The sequence below is a fragment of the Lactuca virosa genome, chromosome 7 (assembly GCF_052849685.1).
Source record: "Lactuca virosa cultivar CGN04683 chromosome 7, Lactuca_virosa_CGN04683_v6, whole genome shotgun sequence".
NCBI classification, from domain to species: domain Eukaryota; kingdom Viridiplantae; phylum Streptophyta; class Magnoliopsida; order Asterales; family Asteraceae; genus Lactuca; species Lactuca virosa.
The window spans coordinates 87,079,004-87,085,535 of NC_136432.1; positions in this window are offsets into that span (position 1 = coordinate 87,079,004).

Here is a 6,532-nt window from a genome sequence, read left to right on the forward strand (position 1 = left end):
AGTTTCACCAAGTCTTGGTGAACCAAGGAATGATTGAAGATGACCCCAAGGAAGGACAAGGGGCAGCACACAACGTTGGATCCAAAGTGAAACAGGAAGAATATGTGGTAACTGATTATGAATACGACGAATCTGATCAAGAGTTAGACGAAAAGAAGGACGTAGAGGAGGCACGTAGTGAACCCCACCTATCGAAAGCCCCATCAGATCCCCGTACGGTTCAAAAGGGTGATACAGACTATCTACGCTCTCTCGAGGAAGCAATTATCATCCTCAAGCTTCAACTTTTTATGGCCGAAGCAAGGGCGGTGCGAGCCGAGCAAAGGGTAGAGGTAATCACCCAAGAGGCGGATGAACTGGCTGAACTCCTGATATGTCAGCTCGACGATTGAGTGTCATCGTCATTTCTACTGATAGTACTTGCTCTACTATTTGCTATATAGGTCTAACCGTATGAGGAACAAGCCGTATCCCTCATTGGTATTATGATAAATGATCCATGTTATGTACTATCGACGCTATGTTTAAGTGATTACACTACTCATAGAGTCGTTATGCTGTCGAACTTTGTACCTCTATGTATGCTCTTTCGAGCAAATTTTCATGTACCAAAGTATGGATATTATTAGTGAAAAATATTATGTGTTTTATGGTGATGTTGTGACCTGCTATGTGTTTTATACTATTATTGTTTGGTGTGAATTTATGGGAACAATTAGATACAAAAATCGATTCACGAAATTCTCAACTTAAAAACAATAAATACTCAACATCTTTCTGTTCCGTAATAGCAAGATGCCTCAGAGACCAAACCGCGGAAATAACCAACCACCGACACCACCGGAAGTCAACTCAGCCGCGTTTCAAGCCGATGTATCTGCTACGGTCACAGTAGCCATGGCGCAAATCCACTAGGGGAACAATGGCGGAGGAAACGGGCAGGGAGCTGGAAGTTCAAACAACGGAATAAATCAAGGACCTACCAAAACATGCTCTTACAAAGATTTCACCAACGCCAAGCCACAAACCTTTAATGGAACGGGAGGCGTCATAGCCCTAAAGATGTGGATTGAGAAAACCGAATCTGTCTTTGAAATTTGCGGGTTCCAGATGGGTGCAAGGTCAAGTTCGCAGCATGTACCTTTGTCGATCAAGCTCTTTCATGGTGGAATGGTCACATTGAAGCCATGACCCTTCCAATGGCAAATGCGATGCCCTGGGAAGAACTGAAGGAAATGATGTTGGCAGAGTACTGCCCTAGAGGCGAGATACAAAAGATGGAACAAGAATTGTGGAACTTGACAGTTCAGAACTCCAACATCGAAGCATACATATCCAGGTTTAGCGAGGTATCCCTTCTGTGACCGGGTATGATCACCTCAGAAGGGAAAAAGATTGAGAGGTTCATCTGGGGATTGACTGCACCTATCCAAGGGAATGTCATTGCGGCAAACCCTGAGACGTTTGATGTGCACAAGATGCAACCGGAAGGGCCATACAACAAAATATTGTAGGACCCAGTTTCCACAAAACCAGATGCACAACAACAACAACACAAGGACGGAGCCAGTTATACCTGTTATGGGTGCGGGAAAACTGGACATTTCAGACGAAATTGTCCCAATGTGAACACCCAGGCGACAGGAGCAGCAGGAAGAGTGCTGACTATGGGGCAAGGAGAAGCGGTTCAGGATCCCGCTGTCATCACCGGTACGTTTCTCCTTAACCACTGATATGCATGCATCCTGTTTGATACCGGAGCAGAGTGAAGCTTTGTGAGTAACAAATTCAAACACTTGCTAAAACAACAACCCCAAAAGCTTAATGAAACCTTTACGGTGGAAATGGCTAATGGGAAAACAGAATCAGCCGGGGAAATCTATGTAGGATGTACCCTAACTTTAAATCAGCATACCTTTCAAATAAACTTGATGCCTGTAACTATTAGGAGTTTTGATGTGATTATCGGCATGGACTTGTTGAGCCCCCATCATGCCGAAATTTTGTGTCGCGAGAAGGCGGTTCTCCTTCATCTCCCTAATAACGAAACCCTAATTATATACGGAGACAAACCCAGTACGAACCTTCGTCTTATCTCGTGCATTAAGGCACAAAAGTGTCTACAAAAGAAGGACTTGGCGTTTCTGGAACACATAGTGGATAAGTCCAAGGAAGAGGTCAATATTCAAGTCATCCCAGTGGCTTGCGACTTCCCGGACGTCTTTCCCGAAGATCTTCCGGGGATACCCCCAGAAAGACAAGTCGAGTTCCGAATTGACCTGGTACCGGGAGCTACGCCAATGGCCAAATCACCCTATAGGTTGGCTCCTGCGGAGATGCAAGAACTGTCAAGCCAACTCAGCGAGCTCTTGAGTAAAGGATTCATCCGACCTAGCTTCTCACCCTGGGGAGCTCCGATCCTTTTTGTTAAGAAGAATGACAGATCCTTTAGGATGTGTATCGATTATAGAGAGCTGAATAAGCTCACGATCTTCCCATACGATTATGAACTAATGAAAACATAACACATCACTAAAATTATTTTTCGAATAAATTACATGAACGGTACCTATGGTTTACAATATTTTCCCTTAATCTACCACCCACCACACATTTAATACTCTATCTCTATCTTTCTCTATTACTTCGATGGAAACCATAATCTCCGGAAAAGCAACGATGCCGCCGGAAACCACCACCACCGTCTCTGAAAACCACCGCCTCCGCTGCCACCATTTACGCCGGAAACCACTGTCAACACCATTAACAATCCCAATAATTCCATAAAAGTATACAACAATCACAATAATTGAAGAAAAATGCATAAGAACAAATCATATATCTATAAATCTTTTTTCGTTTATGTGAATCTCAATTGTTCTTAGGTTTTCATTTCTATGCAGAAATAAAAACCAAAAATCCAAAAATCAATCCTGAAATCAATTTTGATTTTTCATGAAATCCATAAATTGTTTGCGTATGGGAAGAGTGTGTTTAATAACAACCCTTCAAAAACCCAAATCGAACCTTTAAAGGCCACCATTGAAGCATCACAAAAAGTTCAAACTTATAACAGAACTCGAATAACTGAAAAGAAAGAAAAGCAGAATAATCAAAAAGAAAAAAAAAACTTATTATCACTTCAACCCAATTCAACATTCATTACAAAAAATAAACAATTGAATACATAGAAATCGCCACAGATTACTTCCCAAATACCCTAAAAATCGGTGAAGGAGGATACAAACCTGTTTATAGAGGCAATCTCGATCACATCTTCGTCGCCAATATAGTATTATGTCCAGACATTACACGATTACATGGAAAACGGAATTTTAAAAGACCGACTCTTTAGAAAAAACAACAAGCCAGTCCTTCCATGGAGTCTCCACCAAACCCAACCCCAATATCCAGTCCACTGTGACCTAAAACCTAAAAATATTTTGTAAGATCAGAACTTCGTGAGCAAGATCATGATGTAGGGTTAATGAAATTGGTCCCGATGGAAATGGTTGATGATGGCGCCCTGTACGACCACATGACGACGATTGCAGGGAAGAAAAAGGGCATGGGTGGTGTAGGTCGGCGGTGAAGAGGGAGGAGGGACGAGGATGGTGGCGATAGAGGAGACTGCAGGTTTTCAAAGGTATCATAGTTGGGTATTATAACCGTATAAGGGATATTGGGTTAGGTTTTGAATATATAGGTATATAATTCTTATTTTTGGACTACACACGAAAAGTAATCCAAACTACAAGGACCTTTTTATCCATTAATCAATAAAATGTCACGTGTCACTTGTTGATTGGATCCTTAATGTGTAACCCCAATATGCATTTTCTAATGATCCTTCTAATATATATATATATATACATATATATATATATATATATATATATATATATATATATATATATATATATATATTGGATTAGTGTCTAAGCCCATAACTATTTTGGTATGTACTTGACCCGGTTGTGCATGGTCCTTTTGGGTTGCCTTCACCAAAGCAACTTGATAGGATGATTTATGAAGATAGAGGTTATTATGATTTATTAATATATTATAAGAATAATATATTAATAGAGAAATCATATTGTTTAATTAATATTAGTCAGGAATTAATAAGAATTAATTTTGTGGCTAAAAGAAATTAATTAAATAAAGGGGACTGATACTGTAATTATAAGATAATTGCATAAATTTGGCTAATGGACTCCATAGAAGTTGGAGTGGACGAAATCTATGGGGAAACCCATTAGAATTCGTCCAAGGCCTCTAAGGAGGGAGTCCATGGGCTGCTTAGGGCCTAAGCAGGCAGATTAGGGTTTCCTGGTTGAAAACCCTAATAGCCTAACTATATAAGGAACCCCTAAGGCCCCAAAAACGTGTGGAAGTAATCCCTAAGGGTTCTTAGACGTTTTGGTGCCTCTCATCCTCTCTCCTCTTCATCATTCTCTTGATCTTGGTGTTTGTGAGCCATTAGAGGTGTGACACTTGTGACACTAAGCTTCTTGAAGATCAAAGAACTCTTGTAACCATTGAAAGGTAAGATCTAAACCCTGATTCATATGTTAATTCGATTATTGTATGTTAGATCTAGGGTTTATAAGCTTTGGATGATTATTGCATGTTCATTAGACAAACTAGATCCAAAAGCTTTAGGGTTTTGCATGTACACCATAGGATTGTTGTAGTGCTCAAAACCTATCAGTGGTATCAGAGCCTAGGCTGTTTGTTTGATGTATTTGATGCTTGTATGATCATTCTTGGCATGAAAATCGAATATTTTGTCCTCTGCATGACTGACTCGGCGAGTCAGTGGATGAACTCGGCGAGTCCAGTCCCTGACTCGGCGATTCCAGGGGCCAGACAGAGGATATTTCGGGATTTTTTCAGATTTTGGCTGATTTTGATGATAGATAATTACCATAAACGTTTTTTATTGATAAAATCCGACTTTTATTGATATTATGTGATTATCCTTGCCAAAATAGAAGATAATTGTTATTTAATTGAATTATTATTTCCTTAAATGATAAAATTTGATTATTTGAATTATTTGATGAATTGTCTTGCAAGAAATTGGATTAGGTCAAATTTAGATAACCACCAGTTAATTGTTTAATTGTTATTATTTGCAATTTGATCTAGAATGTTCTTGATAATGTTTTGAAAAGTTTCAAAACTTGCCCTCAAGTTTTGGAATTTAAATTTTTATTAAAAGGTTTAATTTCGAAATATTTAAATTCTAAACCGTAATGTTTTGAAAAGTTCAAAACTTGCACTCAAGTTTTGGAATTAAATTTTTTGATTTAAAGTTTAATTTTGAAATATTAAATTCTAAAACCCTAGTTTTTGAAAAGTTCAAATTACACCCTTATGGTTTTATTAAGTTAATCAAGTGTATAATTAAAAGAGAGGTAATAAATTCATAATGATTTGGTTTACATTTGATTAAATTAAAAGTATAATTTTTTAAATTAGACCACATAGTATTTTAAAAGTGTAAAATACACCTTATACTATATAATATTTAAAAGTTTAACATATTATATATGTATGAGTAAAGAGTCAGTCTTACCGTTAGTAGGCCTCATTCACGAAGCTGGTCTCTAAGGGGTGTTTAAGGAAATTGCCTATAAAATGGCGATTGAATGGGTATCCACTCTTACCCACCGCACTCTTGACTAGTGGAGGGTCGTTAGCCGAACGGGTAAGATAGAACACACCCTTCCATTATAAGTATAATGAAATACGAAGTAACTAAACACTTTTATAAATTCCCAAATCTTAGTTACTTTAGGAAAAGTGAATTTGATGCAATTCCATGGAATTACACTTTGTACCCTTGCCGAGACAATTAGTGGAGCGTGTGTGGTTAACCGACACACTAAGTTGGGATTGGCATTGGTGGCAAAGGGTGACTCGATGTTTTTCATAGATCGATGGAGCGTGTGTTGTTAACCGACACGTCGATTAGGTGACTGTAACATTGAGGGCACCTCGTACATTCACATGGTTATTCACACCTTATTTGTGATCCTCGGCATCCCAGTCACAAATGAAGGGAATAATCGAGATTAAACATGCCATTGAAAAGTTCAATGAATCTCAACAGATCTAGGAGTTTCAATTCATTTAAAACTTAAACCTTCAATTTTCGTTTTTCATGGTGGAAATTGGTAAATCGGCATTTACCTACCTTCAAATGTTCTGTAATTTGGATTACGGCATCCCTCTTCCAAGTTGTCGAATATTGTGTTGGGTCCTAGCCTTAATATCTCATTTGGGTGTTTTATTACGACATCCCTTTTCATAATCCTGAATTTTGAGAACTTGGCAAATTGAAATGGAAATATTATAGCAAAAGACTGGTTTAGTCTTTATGTAAGACATCATGAATCGTGTCCCATATGCTTCAGATATAGGATCGATTACATGTGCTATATTCATCCTTTCTAAAATTTTCCAAATGCCTGGGGCATTATGAAGGGAAAAGGTCTAGAATTGGATATGACTAAAATGATTA